The 15,712-nt window shown below is 53.6% G+C and overlaps 1 protein-coding gene across 4 annotated transcripts in view; it reads right to left on the bottom strand.

The window, feature by feature from the left end:
- Window positions 1-13,436, bottom strand: part of ADARB1 (adenosine deaminase RNA specific B1) — a 113,517-nt gene extending 100,081 nt beyond the window's left edge. For all 4 annotated transcript variants that reach the window (XM_042237801.2, XM_042237811.2, XM_042237804.2 and 1 more), the window contains exon 1: window positions 13,241-13,436. The gene's annotated coding sequence lies outside the window, so the exon portion shown is untranslated. The remainder of the gene's footprint in view (window positions 1-13,240) is intronic.
- Between the last annotated feature and the right edge of the window lie 2,276 nt (window positions 13,437-15,712).

The following is a 15,712-nucleotide window of genomic DNA, read 5'->3' as shown; positions in this document are numbered from 1 at the left end:
AGAGAGAAAACATTAAAACAAATAGCAAGTTAAATAGCAAATTAAATAAATTTAGTCAGGATACAATGGCTTTTCTGAACACTGGGCAAAGGGCAGAGCAAGCAACAACTGAGGCAACTGGCTAGCCAACCAAAGATATTAGATCCTGGCCTCAGACTGTACAGAAGCAGATTTCATGTGGATTAATAGGCTGTGTGGAAAACACCAGCAGACTCCTGGAAGAAGAACGGCTCCTGAAACAGGAAAGTGTTCTCAGGCAGATTCAAAACCAAGTCATAAAGGAAAAGGCTGACAAACCTGAACATTTAAAAATGTTAAATTTTTCTTCGGAAAAAATGGGCTTCCCTTGTGGCTCAGCTGGTACAGATCCGCCTGCAACGCAGGGGACCTGGGTTCGATCTCTGGGTTGGGAAGATCCCCTGGGGAAGGGAAACTCTACCCACTCCAGTATTCTGATCTGGAGAATCCCATGGGGTCGCAAAGAGTTGGACATGACTGGGCGACTTTCACTTCATTTTAGAAAAAATAATAAAATCAAAAGATCAAGAACTACCCAGGACAACCTTCCTGCTGCTGAGAAGTCCCTACCTGCGCCTCTGGAGGTCACTGCCTCTGGGTCACAGGGTCTCTGCCCACTGGGTCCAGGCTATCTCGATGCTCCCACTTTGGGAAGAGCCATGCCCCTCTGCTGAGGGTGCAGGTCACGTGTCTCCAGAATGCTCCATGCCTCGTCCAGATGGCCAGAACTTCTGGTAAGAAGGCATGAGAACTTCTCATTGAGACAACACTGACCCTCCCCTGGGACAGAGTTAGGACCACACACGCTGCCCCATCTCCTGAGGCCCCTCCAGGCCGAGACCCCCTCAACCGCCCGGGCTCTCGTGATGTGAAGGGCCTGGCCTGGTGTTTTGGGGACATCCTCTGTGGGGCGGGGCCTGCACTGTGCCCATGCCCAAGCAGGAGGGAGGGCACAAGGGTGACCTGTCTTATCACGGGTGACACTGCCCAGATCATCGGGTGGGGTGGTGTCTTGCTGGCTCTCTCCACTCTAAAGTTACTGCTTTTCCCTTTTCAATAAATAAGTAACTTGGGGAACAGATACTTTGAGACGAGACAAATATCCTGTTTCTCCTCAAACTCTCACTTATTTAGCATCAGTCCTGAGCCCTGCCTAAAGTAATTATTACCCTGGTGTCTGCCTCTCGGTGATTCTGTGTCTTCACTCCTTCCCCGTTGCTTAGCTGTTCCCCTCTCCTTGCTTACTGACTGCTGCTTACACGCACCAGCATGGAGTGATGGGCTTTACTTTATTCTATGGATTATGAGCCACGCCATCGCCATGGAGGTCCTTGCTCAGACTCACCAGCTCTGCCCCACCCCCTCCATGTGGGCCGGTCCCTTCTGGGCTCCTCCTTGCTTCCTGCACCTAGGGCTTCCAGTCGCATCTTCTTGGAGGAGCCCTGCTTCTCTGCTTGGGAGAGCCCGACTGTCCTTGGGGGATTGGCTGAGGAGCTGAGTGGCCTGGGCTCTGACATTTATTCTCTCTGCCCATCTGTGCACAATGACACCTACTTCCAGCCCAGTGCCCAGGCTCCTCCATCCCCTCCCCTTGTCTGCACCTTCCTCCCGGATCCCGTCCCTACCACACACTGGCTGTCCCACGTTTGTGAACGCTGCACCACTAACCTGGCGCTGGGAGAGTTAGAGGGACAGATGGTGTGCAGCCCTTTTTGTCTGTGGCCTTACAGAACCCAGAAAAGTTTGTTTTCGAAAACCCAGCTAATCCTTCCCCACCCCCACTGTAGCTCCGTGACTGTCCTACATGGAGCTTTGGTTCTTTCTGTCTGTGTTCCATTCCGGGTCCCGCACATCCTGGCTGACACTCATTTATTTTGTCTTGGCATCTGTGGTTCCCAGACTTGGGCTGTACTGAGAGGGTTGCTCAGAGAAGCATCCTCCTGTGTCCCCTCTCCTTCCCACCAGCCGGGGCCCCACCCTGCTCGCCCTGGCTTTCCTTTTTGGTGTCCCTTCCGCACGAAGGCACAGATATATGTTTGCTCACTTGAAGGGCGCTCACTGGCCACGCTCCAGTGCTTGGCCCAACTCCCTTCCTGTATGTTCTGGAAATCGCCTCAGATCAGAGACCGACACCTCCACATAGCTCATTACGGTGTGGTCACCTAGCGCCCATCTGCCTGCCCCTGACTGCACAGTTAGGTCACTTCCATCTATATTTCCATCTTATTAGCAGTGTGTCCTTGGGCTGAATTCCTAGAAGAGGACTGCAGGGTCAAAGCATGAAGCCCGTGGTGTCTGCAGGCCTGGTGTGGGTTTTAACAAACCTCAGAGTTCCTGCTGGACGGCTTCTCTTGAGTGAAAGGAAAAGCCAGACAGACACTGGGAAGGGTTCCTCAGCCCCACACTCAGCCCCGAGGGCATCATCACATCACAGTACTTCATCACAGAAGTAACGGGTCCTTACTGCTCCGGACACTCAGGGCCCCTCGCAGGGACAAGCCTGAGTGTGCCTGGGGTCCCGAGAGCAGATGTGCCATCATCCTAACCCCACCCAAGTGCCGATTTCCACAGAAATGCAGCCGCTAACACTCAGAGCACACTGTTCACAGAAGCAAAAGGCAGAAAGCATCCAATACCTGTCCCTGGCGGAGGGTAATACAGGCGTGTGACCCTCATGCAGCAGAGTCCTAGTCGACAACTAAAAGGAACAAATCACTGATCCACCTACAGCACAGGCGAACCCCAAAAGAGTCATGTGAGGCGAAAGAAGCCTGATTCAAAAGACTCCATGTTACACGATTCTATTTATATGAAATGCTCAGAAAAGGCACATTTAGAGAAACAGAAAGCAGATCAGTGGTTGCCCACGGCTGGAGGTGGGAATAGGAATTAACCACAGACACAAGGGGCACTCTGGGGTGATGGCAACGTTTTAAAACTGGACTGTGGTACTAGTTGCACAACTCAGAAATTCATGAAAATCGCTGATTTGTCCACTTACTGAGGGTGAAGCTCACGCTAGCTTTTAAAGCGAAGAAAGCAAAGCTTCCCCAGGGCCTGCCAGTCCCTGGACTTCTGCCCATGACCTCCAAGCACTTGAAGATGGACACACAGGCCACAGGCTGACTGTGCGCACCATCTGTCCATCTGTATGGCTTCTTTCCCCAACCAGTGAGGCTGGGCAGGCTCCTGGGGTTTGTGCCCATGAATAGCACACACCGGCCACGCAGCACTTCCCTCCCCAGCTGCTCCCAGCAGAGCTCTGCCCCACAAGTCCTGAGCACCTTACCCAGCTACTCGGCTAGTGTGTGTGTGGCTCAAAGCCCTGGTGAACTGAAGGAAAAGCCCTGCTTTTCCTACAGTGAGGCTTTCAGAGAGAAATGCTGAAAGCCATTAAGCGCCTCCTTCCCAGCTGTGCTGCCCACGCCCAGGGCTAATAGCCCACGGAGAACTCAAGGGGCACTGGCCGGGTCACACAGCACCTGCTTTTCCTGCGGAAATGTCATCAATACCCTTCGTTTCACTGGAGGGTAAAATTAAAGAGTAGAAAGCATCACCGTGAAAACCCGAAAACCCAATCCTCACCCAATTTAATTCAACAACTAATACAGTCTCATCCCCAGAGACTGAGAAAATAGAGACAAGGCTCATCCGGCCTCCCCAGCACTCCAGTATCCTTGCCCGGAGAATCCCGTGGACAGACGAGCCTGGAGGACTATGGGCCATGGTGTCGCACAGAGTCAGAAGTGACGGAGTACAATCTAGTCTTGTCCCCAGAGACTGAAAAAACAAGAGATGGGGTCATCGGGACATCCCAGAGACCGGTGTTTCCTTGGCGAGTTAGAACCCAGGACTCTGCCCTAGTCCTGTGTCCTGAACCCCTCCTGGCCCTCCTTCAGGAAAGCTGCGGGTCCGGGAGGTGACAGGACGCCTCATGCCGAGCCCAGGGTCTCGTGCATCCATAGTCGCTGGGTGACTGGCACCCCGTGCTATCCTCACAGGGCTGTTCTTGACAAACACTTGTTGACAGCTGACTGAAGGACCCTCAGAGCACTCAGAATTTGTCATCTGACTCCCAGTACAACAGCTTTCTAAGAACAGCATGACCGTGGACATCGCCAGCACAACCACCCCTTTACACTGAAGGACCTGCGAAAAAGACGCAGGAGCAGCCCACCACGTGGGAGTGGGGCTGGACCAAGTGCCAGCGCCCCATTCCGGTACCCCCTACCACTGGCCCCCCTGCCAAACAGCTCTTACACGACGTTCCTCCCAACCTTTAAACCCTTTGAGCCTCCACCATGAATCTACTTCATTTTATTTGGCTGCTTTTCTGAAATCTCCCAGAATTATTCAAAGTATCCTCATTTTCATCAGGATGTAGTTAGGAATATCACTTCTCTACAACGGATACTGTTAGTTCTTATGAGGATGCATTTCAATCCGTCACCTGAAAGGGGTTAGCAGAACAGAGCTATTTTTTTTTTCAAGTTGAGAACTCCGTGTTTTCAACAGATTAACTGCTATATTGCACTTGATAGTTTCAGAACAAGTTTGAATGTTTTGTAAATGTTTCTGTTCTACAAAGAAAAGCACAGAAATCTGGAGATAACACAGACATATGGGCCGTAAATATATGACTGATTCACCAAGTACAATGGGAGCCATTGGGGGGAGGGGTGCAGCTGGGGGTGCAGTATGCTCGGGTGGAAAAAAATATATTTTCAGAGGCAGACAGCCTCGTTTCGGATTCTACTACCTACACTGCAAGTAAGAAAAACTTATTCATTCATTCAACAAACATTGGTAAGTGCCTCTATCTGCCAGGCACTGTTCTGGGCCCTTAGGATAAAGACAGAATTAAGATCCCTGCCTTCCTGAGGCCTCCACTCTGCCAGGCAGGCTGGTAAAAGGAGGGGGCGGGTGCAGATGAACAGAACAGACTGAAGGGCCCACAGCAGTGGGGAGGGGGAGGGAAGGGCATGGAGGAGGGAAGCCATGGGACAGCTGGAGGGGGTGGCCAGAGGGGAGGGCAGGAGAGGAGGCCTGAGATGGGGGCAGGTACAGGGCTCTACTGCAGGCTTGAATCTGGCTGCTGGTCAAGAACGGACAGGGAGAGGGGAGGAGTGGGGAGGGCAGGGGGGAATGGAGGGGAGGCTGTAAGGTAGCTACTCAGGTGAGCCAGGTAAGAGGGGACAACCATGGTTCCACAGAACGGGAATCTTCTGAGATTACCATCAGGAGTAAACGAGATTAAACTGGTTCCACCACACCTGACACATAGCAGGAACTTAATAAATATCAGCTAAATATTATTAAGTTATTAATAATAATAACAAAATTAAATTATTCCGCTTTCCCAAGAAGTTACTGAGCCTCTTCTGCCAGTTCCCGACTGGAAAAATAGGCGCAGTGAAACATCTACTGTGAGGAATGGCTGACGGAAGCAAAGTCCTGCCCCACAGAAGGGTAAGCACACACGTGCCTGCCTTTCACAAACAATGCGTGTTATGTCTACAGATCACACCTAAGTATGTACAAATAAATACTCTGCACACCTCACAGCAGGGGGAAGTGAGGTACAGACTCAAACCGAAGCCACCATAAGCTGACGTCCACGACTGAGATTCCCCACCTCGGACCCTCTGGCCTCAGCGGCATCGGATCCACAGCTCCAAGAACCCTTCTTAACCCTCCTGGACCCTGCCTCCCAGGCCCCTGGGTCAGCAAACCCTGCTGACTGCAGACACCTCTGTCCCTCCTCCCCAGCAGCCCCACACGGCTCCAGCCAAGTCTGTTCTCCGCCACAGCCTCCTGCCCTGCTCCAGGGCCCCTCGCCCCTCTCTGCAGGCCCTTCCCAGGCCCAGGAGAGCCCCTACGGCTGGCATCCCCACACACAGCCCGATGGAGGCTGCCGGCCTCCCTCAGTCACTCTGAAAAGTGGCCTCCATGTTGGGGCAGGGTGTCTGCCCACCACTTCCACCTGGCTGGGTCGTCCCACAGGAAGGCTGGCTTGTTCCACAGGAAGGCTGGCTCTCAGAGGCAGAGAGTGTCCCCCTCCACGAGTCTGGCTGGAGAAGGTCCCCAGCCAAACCTCCACATCCACAGAGGGCAGGGGGACATGACCAGCTCCCCCCCGGCTCCCCCACGGCCTGAGGACAAGGGGTCGGGGGGCCTCGTGTGTTTCATCCTATTGACTGAACCACTGAGAAGGCTGACATTTCGGAACTCCAAACCTAAAAACCCCAAATAACCACACACAGTACAAATCAACACGCAGGGAAGATGTTCTACCATTTCACCAGGCAACTGGAAGTGAACGCTGCTGCCTCAGGGGAGCTTCAGCCCACAGGGCCCAGAGCAACAGCGCCAGCCTCCAGGCAGTGGGGGCAGCTGGCTCCGACGCACCTCCCTGGAGAGCTTTCAGACAAATAAGGGGTAAACCAGAAGCCAAGTCTGGTTAGTCCTCTGCGCAGGACTGGATTTGGTGAATAAAGGTGCCAACTTCTAGTTGAATTAATGATACTTCTAGAGACAAGTGAATATTTTTAATAAAGAAAAATGCCATTTCCACATGTATCTTTCTGTAAGGATGCCCCAAGGTATGTTTAGCACCACAAGCTAATAAGAAACTAGATCCTAAGTCCTACAGCACAGTTCCCAAGGTTCCTGGACTGAGCACAAAATTATATTTTATTTTATGCCCTCCTTTCAAAGGGGCAGTGTGTCTCTTAGCAATATTCTCGGAGACTCCCACGCACAGAAGTCCCGCCTTGCTCTGGGAGGGGGTGGGGGGGGTGGGGAGGGTGGCTGTGCCGCCCTGCCACTCCACCCTGGCCGCTTACCCTCTGCTAGAAATCTATCCTATCAGCCCCAGGACACACAACACTCACTCTACCTGAAAATTAACAATAAAAGCTCCCTTGAGCCCACAACCCTCCAGTCACTGTCCCGTTACTCTGGCCCCTCCTGGGGGTCCTCCACACCTGATGCTCTCCACCCACCACAGGCCACCGCCTCTTATCAAACCCCAGACCCTCCTCCTCTGTGGACCCAAAGCCCCCAGGCTCAGTCCTCACCCTCCTGTCTACACCCAGGGCCCAGCCTATAGTCTCAAACACCAGCAACATACAAATGACCCCCAGCCTCTCCTTGAACCCAACCCTAAATTTCTGCGCAGACCCACACACCTCCACTCAATGACTGATCACAAAGATAACAAGAATAAACCCTTCTAAGTTCTGGCAGTGAAATACTGTTTCAGGCCCTTTACATCAGCTTGGCTATCAACCCGCGGGCCACGGAGGACCAGGTGCTGCCATTCCTCCCAATCTATGGGAGAGAAAACTGCAGCGCTGGACGGCGGCAGAGGGAGCACAGGCTGACATGGCCGGCGGGCCAGGGTCAGAGACCCACCCGTGTCTCACAGCTCCGCTGGCTGGCTGCTCTGCCGGCCAGCACCTGGGGGCGTTTCTGGGCTGTTCCACCTCAGAGTCTGGCAGCCCACCAGCAAACACGCCAGGGCACGCTGTCGCGACTTTGAGGTGGGGTGGGGGCTGAGCAGTCACTCAAGCCCAGCAGTTCCTCGAGGAGGCATGGCTGAAGGAACTCCCTAACCTGTCAACGGGTCAGTCCACAAATCATTCAAGGACCAAAAACCTCTCCTTAACACCTGCTGGTAGGACAGAAAGCACCCAGACTCCCGAAGCTTGGACGCACCCCAGAGACAGCAGTGGTACAGTCGAGACAGACTCCGTTCAGGCAACAGATGGTGACAGTACAGCGCACCCAACCACGGCGCCGACTTGGAGGAACTAAATTCTAAAGGTGAAACGCAATTTTATAATTACTTTATTTCACTTTCATTTTCCTTCTACATCAAAGTGAGACTGGCATGGTTTTAAAAGTCTATTCGTAAAGTCTGAAAGCTATTTCAATGGGTATAAGTGAGCACACGCACACAAGTGACAGGAAAGCACTGTGTCGCAGGCAAATGGGCAGCATTTTCTGATTCAGTACAAAATGATGCCGAAATTGGTGACCTCCGCACCTCTGCCCTAGTGCCAGCCCCCAGCAGGTGACCATGGCTGGGCTGCCCCCCTCTAGCCCCGGGCGGGGACGGGGGAGTCCGCCCTTGGCCCCTGATCTGTGCTCTCCCTGCACCGAGCTTTGCACACACGTAATGTGGGAGACCGGAGAAGGCGATGGCACCGCACTCCAGTACTCTTGCCTGGAAAATCCCATGGACAGAGGAGCCTGGTAGGCTGCAGTCCGTGGGGTCGCGAAGAGTCAGACACGACTGAAGCAACTTAGCAGCAGCAGCAGCAATGTGGGAGACCGAGAGTACTGCGTGCCTTACAGATGATCCCAAGACTTTAATTAATACATGTGAAGCGCTTAAATGGCCTGGCACACCACAAGCTCCCAATAAACACTGCTGTATAACGGGCAGAGCAATTCTTCTCAAAGAGAGCAGATCGTGTCATCTGTTGTCCAAAACTGTGACGCCGACGAGGACGGCAAGCAGGCAGGCCGGCAGCCCCAGTAAGGCTGAGACTACCATCTAAATTCCACACCCCAAGCCAGGTTCCGCAAGCCACAGCCAGCCGCCAGACTCTGGGCTCACTTCCTGCCACCCTCCCTCCCTCCCTCCAGGCCACACTGGACTCCTGGCTATTATCAGCACAGGACAGGAAGCTGGGACATGGGGCCAACCTGTGAGTCCAGAACCCCCTTCACCAGTGCCCAGCCAGGCGGCGCCCAGCTCCCTCCACCCTGAGCTCTCCCCACAGCTCTCCCAGGCCGCTAGCCCCATCTCCATCCGGGCATGGCACTCAGGACTTTGTAAGTTTTATACTGGAATATAGTTGATTTACAAAGATATGTTAATATCAGATGTACAGCAAAGTGATTCACTCATACATATGGATACATCTATTCTTTTCCAGATTCTTTTCTCATATAGGTGATTACAGAACATTGAGTCAAGTTCCCTGTGCCCTACAGTAAGTAGGCCCTTGTTGGTTATCTATCTTATATACAGCGTGTGTATGTTAATCCCAAACTGCTAACCTGTCCCTCCCTCTACTTTTCCCCTTTAGTAACCAACCATAGTCTTGTTTTCTATGTCTGGCCACCTATTTCTGTTTTGTAAATAAGTTCGTTCGTATCTCTCTTTTTAACTACACATATAAGGGATACCATATGATATTTGTTTTTCTCTGCCTGACAATTCACTTGATACGATAATCTCCAGGTCCAGCCACGTTGCTGCAGATGACATTATTTGGTTCTTTTTGATGGTTGAGCAACATTCCCTTGTATCCGTGTACCACATCTCTCCACCCGTTCCTCTGTCCGTGGACACTCAGGCTGCTCCCAGGTCTTGGCTGCTGTAAATTATGCCGCAGTGAACACTGGGGCGCGTGGATCGTTTCGAATTATGCTTTTCTCTGGCCAGCACTTAGGACTGGAGCTGGGGTTTACGATCCTCGTCTCCTCCAGAATGTGAACCCCTGAGGGCAGGAACTACCCTGCAGTGTTTACTCCCCTCTCTCCAGCACCTAGAACAGGACCTGGCACATGGTAAATATTTGTGGGATGAGCATGGGAATGAAACGAAACTGCCCTCCATGCAAACAGAGTATCACTGCACTCTCCGAAAGAATACCAGGCCCCTCTCAGCTACTTCCCCCAAATCCACCACAAAGACAAACTGAAAACCAAACTTGTTTTTTGGTACACTCCTAGAACACAGCACACACATACAGGAGAGCAGCCGGCAGTACCAATCAGACCACAAAGAATACAGCAAGGCCAGGTGAACACCTCTGTCCACACTCCAAACAAAACATAACCTTGGAAAGAAAAGTCACTCTCAGAACAAGAAAATCTTAATGACTTCAACTTACAATTTTTAAATGAAATTGTGTTTGTCTTTCCTACCTCACATATTATGAACATACTTTATAAAGGTTTTTTTTCTGGTTTTTTTTTTTTTTTCAGCAGCAGCATTACCAGGGGCGCTAGTGGTAAAGAACTTGCCTGCCAATGCAGGAGACATAAGAGATGCAGGTTCCAGCCCTGGGTTGGAAAGATCCCCTGGAGGAGGGCATGGTAACCCACTCCGGTATCCTTGCCTGGAGAATCCCATGGACATGAGAGCCTGGTGGGCTACAGTCCATGGGGTCACAAAGAGTCAAACATGACTGAAGTGACTTAGCACACACAGGCATTTCTATCACACCAAATTTCAGATTCGGAAATTTGTGTTTAGAAAACTGACACAAAAAACCATCAAATTTTCCAATAAAATCTGACCTCTCTTAGCTCTTCAGTTTCATACTAAGATTGACTTTTTTTTTTTTTGCTCTACTGCTCGTATAGCAGGATCTTAGTTCCCTGACCAGGGATCAAACTCAGGGCCTCAGCAGTGGGAGCGCCAAGTCCTAACCACTGACACCTCCAGGGAATTCCTCCAACAATTTTTCTTAAACAAGTTTTTTATAGGCTGGATAACTTCACCTATTAATCTCGAAAATGTACTTTCTAACTATCTCCAACCTAAATATTTAAATAAATTCCTTGGTGCTAAGTACTTACATAGCTCATCACAGCATTCAAGGGAATACAAACCAGCTCTTAAATAAACCTTACGGCTAAGGAATTTTGACCATTAATAAAAAATGATTAGTGGATTTTGTTTGCACACTAATATATAAAAAAAATTCACTGCAGTACTTTCAGCAGATATGAAAAATTATATTAAAACATACACATAATCATGTATATTTTGACTACTGCTGGGACAATCCACTGGTAAATGACCACAGCAGTGGCAGGGACCCGAGTGGCTGGGCGTGGAGTGGAATGGGGTTTTCTTATGTGTTTATAGCCTTGTGCATATGCACGCTCTCCTTGCACATCCATAAATAAAATTTTCAATGGTATACATTTTAAAATTTTATAACTAAAAGTATAGATGTAATTTTTAAAATGTAATACTATAACACTGTTTAGTAAAACAAACTGCCAGCTTTCAAGCTTTTTTGAACTCTGCCTAATTTGTTCAGCACTATATCGAAGGATCCTGAAACAGTGAGCAGCACGACACAGATAAATACCTGCCAAGTGAATCAGTCTGCTTCATTCGTTCACCAGATAAATATAAATTTAAAGAATGTTCCTACTCCAATCTAAAAGTGGTTGAGATGCTTTTACAACCTGTAAATTTACGGAGGACTGGATTCGCCTATAAGCTGAGAAGTTTCTTGAGGAAGCTGTTACTAGCGAACTGTCCGTCCTTCACCTCCCAGGTCAGAACTGACCTCATGAGCATGCTGCATCTCCAGAGCCATGTGTCATCACTTTCTCAGAGCTGGACCAATTTTCTTTTCACCACTGCCCCCTGCAGAAAGGCCTCTTTTTTTTTTTTCCCCTTCCACTTACAGCTTCAATTTTTGTTGAAGATGTCCCTGAATACATTCAGTCTCAGGAACATTCAGACATCACTCAGAGATAAGGCTCTCCCTGCAAAGCAGGGGTCAGTCCTTGCCTCCACCCCAGCAGGGCAGGCTAACCACCCAGCTCAGCCGCTCTCAGCCAATACTTTACAGGCCCTGCTCTGGGTGGCCTGGGGAGGGGACCCTGTCCCTGGAGGGACCCTGCAGGGAGGGAAGCGACTTCTCACACCCAGGAGGAAGGGTACCAGCCAACCTTTGCATTTTCCTTCTTCCTTTCCCCTCAGGGAAACCCTCAGCAAGCAGGTAAAGGAATCTCAGCCTCAGAGAAACCATGGTATCAAAAGACATTGCTGGAACTGCTCCTAACACATCCCAGGTTTTGGAAAATGGAGCTCTAGGTGGCACCTTTTGAAGGAGTAAAACATACTGTAAATTTAGGACAGATTAAAGAGAGGTAAATAAATATTTCTATTCTCAAAACTTAACTGATCATCATCTCAATTAGGGCACAAAGAGTAGAAAAGTAAGTCTGACAACCAAGCTAGTTTTCCTTATATTTAGAGGGCTGAATGCTAACCACTATTGCTTGTGTAGGGGAAAAAATAAATAAATAAACGCCTTTATCATTAGTAACAGCCCAAACCTGCTGGCTAAAAATATGAACTGCGAACCAAACACGGCGCTGTGGGTCTCGCATATATAAATCGGTATTAGAACACATTTCAGGTTCTCCAGTCTGTATACTATTGGAAAAGGAAATGGCAACCCACTCCAGTGTTCTTGCCTGGAGAATCCCAGGGACGGGGCAGCCTGGTGGGCTGCCGTCTATGGGGTCGCACAGAGTCGGACACGACTGAAGCGACTTAGCAGGAGCAGCAGCAGCAGCAGCAGCAGTCTGTATACTGGGACTCCCACCCGTTATAGCGTCCACAGCCCATCTTGACACCTTCCCCCAGACCTGTTCACAGCTCGGTGATTTTCCTACTGCAGATCTGAGCACGACAGAATTCACCTCGAGCCCCCAATCGCCTCAGACGCCCGGCACCAGGGGGAACTTCCCCGCCCCGCGACGCCCGCGGCGAAAAGCATCCCACGCGGACACTGCGCCCTAGAGAGGGGACGCGGGCCGCCCTGGCGCAGCCTCCCCTCCCCGGGGGCGCAGCCTCCCCTGGGGGTGCCTCTCCCCTCTGCGCAGCGCAGGGCACCCCGCGCGGACACGGAGCTCTCCCGAAGGGGGCCCGGGGGCCGTCCCGGGCGCAGCCTGGTCCCGGGAGCAGCCTTCCCTCCCTAGGGCGCAGCGCATCCGGAGCAGAAACGGCACCCCCGGGGAGGGGACAGGGTTGTCCCCGAGGGCGCAGGCTCCCCTCCATCCCGGGTTCGGTGTACACGCGCCGGGGCGCAGCTTCACTCTGGGAACGCAGCCTCCCTCCATCCCGCGGCGCGGCGCGGCGCGGCGCAGCGCAGCGCATCCCGCGCTTATGCGGCGCCCGGGGAGGAGATGCGGGGCCGTCCTAGGCGAAGCCTCCCCTCGCGGGCGGCCGCGGGCCCTCCGGACAGGGCTCGGGGCAGCACGGGTCCCGCTCGAGCCGCACGCCAGGCGTGGCCTCACCACCTGCCCGGCGGCGCTTACATAAACGCGGCCGCGGCGCTGCCCGGCGCTGCCCGGCAGCGTGGTCGGGCCGTGGTGTCCGCCCGCGGTGTCCGAGCCCCGCTGTCCCCCCAGACCCCGCCGCCCCGCCGCCCCCGCCAGCGCGCCTCACCTCAGCCGCGGGCCGCTCAGCTCGGCGCAGCTCAACGCCTGGGCTCCGACAGCGAGTCTGCGGGACTCCGCTCGGGCGCCGGGGGCTGCGGCGCGCTGGCCGTGGCCTGGCGCGGCCCCGAGCGCGCCCCCGAGCGCGCCCTGGAGCGCGGCCAGACCGGCCGCCGCCTCAGCCGTCGCCTCAGCCTCCGCCCTCCGCCCCCAGCATCGGCTCCGCCCTCCCACTGCCCCCGCCGCCGGCCGCGCGCACGCCGGGGAGCGACGCCACGACGCAGGAGGGCGCGCGCACGCATGCCGCGCCGAACCGTGCCGGTAGTACGCGGAGGACCGAGGGGACGCGGCGCCAGGGTGGGGGTGGGCTCCGGGGACCTGGGTGGGACGGGAGAAGCGGGAAACCCGGCGGGGCCCGCACCACGAGACCCCCGCCCTGAAGTGCGAAGCCATGGACGAAAAGAGCCGGTCCACACAGTCCCCGCGCTGGAGGGCGCGCCGGGAGCGGGACGCGAAGGTGCATTCGGCATGTGCGGGGTCAGGTCGGGACGAGTTGGGAGGAGGAGGAGGTGGGGTCGGCCCCAGGGGCGCCCTGGATGCGAGCAAAAGCGAGTCCAGGTGAGCGGTTGGGGGTGGTGGTCGATGGGTTTGCCGTGAGGCAGTGAAAGCTTGCAGCCGGGCAGAACGCGGACTCTCGTCTGTACCCACTGGCTCCTGCACAGCTGCACCAAGAACGTTTGCACACCGACGGGAAGCATTTGTAGAAGTGCCACGTCCCAGAGCGGAATAAGCAACTCGAAGCAGCAGGTCTACTAACATAAAATAGCTGGGTAGGGAAAACTAGTTTTGAATGCACTTGAGCCACTGGTGGTCCGTCAGGGCAGCTGGGCAAGCCTGGGGCCTCCACCTGCACAAGGCCAGTGACCGCAAAACTCCGAGGTCAAGTGCCACTGCCGCCCTCTTCAGGTGTGGGGCCAAGAGGTCTCTCCGGACCTCTGCCAGTTTTCTCCTGTTACAATGGGGGAGAAAAGTCAGATGTGGGGGAAGAGGCTACTGCAGCGCTATTCCTGGTCATCAGGCAGAACTGAGCTTCCCTGAGACTCAGTAGCTTGGAGCATAATTTAACCACAGGGGAAAGTGCAGCAGCCGGCTAGCTATCTGTTTCAGGTTGCTATCTGATGGAAAGGAAAACCTGCCTTCAGGGCCAGCCACCCACCCACCAGGCAAGCCCAACGCCCTCCTGAGGGCTAAGTGGCACAGGGTTCAAAGGGGTGCTTGTGAGGGCTTGGAGAAGTCAAGACTCCTGTAATGCCTCCTAGGAGTTCATCCTTAATGAACAAAAATCACCTGAAAACTAAGTGACTTGAAGCATTCCTTTATTTCCTCATGATGCTGAGGGCCAGAAGGGGGGACAGCTCATCTCCACTTCTTGGGGTGCAGCCCATATTAGCTGGGACTCCCATGGGCCACTCCCCTCCCATGGTTGGTGGGTGGGGACCCCCTGTGGCCCCGGCTGTTGCTTGCACTGGCATGACTCGGTCACCAGCAAGAGAAACGGCCAGCAGAGCTCCGTCACAGGGCTTCTCAGCCCCTGCACAGTGTTTACTAACATCCTCTTGGCGGAAGCCAGGCAAAGGGCCCAGCCCGAGCCTGTATTGGGGGGGGGGGGAATGCGTGTGCCCTGGAGGCGGTGGCATCCTACGTGTCCTGCAAGGAAACATGAGCCTCCCTCCTGTCGAAGCGGGTGGTGTGAGCCTCAGCCGCAGGGTCGAGAGCGGTGCCACCGTGACCAAGGTCTGCATGCTGCTCCTGCTGGGTGGCCAGCCTCATGACAGCTGTAGAACCTGAGGTCACCCCTGACTGTTGTCCTGTAACCTCTGCCTCCATCGTCTCCAGAGATGGGTTTATGGTGGGGGTCTCCCAACCTGGCGGCATGACACACAAAGCTTGCCAGTACAAGTGGACATGGGAGACAGCGACTTTCAGGCCCCAGGGTCAAGACGGGTGCACCAGACAGGGAGGGTCCTGCAGGTGCCTGAGAGGTCAGGTTCAGCCCCCTGAGGGAAGCTAGTCCTTCTCCCTTTCACTCAGTGTCAGACCCATGGCCATCTAGGGAGGGGCCCTGGCCTCCACAGAAGTGCTGGCAGCTTGATCACACAGCCTTCGGTGCAAAGAGCAGCAGCCAGACCACCAGCACCACCCAGACACCATTCTGTTTACCTCCCTTGTGCAAACTCTGAAAGTGAAGGTTGTCCAAGGAAACACAGGTGATGCCTGGAAATGCGCTTGTAAGGATCCGGCTGTCCCCTCTCTACCCCAGGAGTTGGGGGATAGGATCCACGTGAGTGCATGAAGCCTCTGCTGGGAGCACTGGCCGCCTTGCTGCTTCTCACCAGCTGACCCAGACAGCCTGACCATGCAGCAGAACGAGGACTTCTCCGGTCACCACATGTGGGACAGAATGGTGCAGAAGGACTTGTCA

This window comes from Ovis aries, chromosome 1 (assembly GCF_016772045.2).
Source record: "Ovis aries strain OAR_USU_Benz2616 breed Rambouillet chromosome 1, ARS-UI_Ramb_v3.0, whole genome shotgun sequence".
Taxonomy (NCBI): Eukaryota; Metazoa; Chordata; class Mammalia; order Artiodactyla; family Bovidae; genus Ovis; species Ovis aries.
This window is presented reverse-complemented; position numbering and strand designations above follow the sequence as displayed.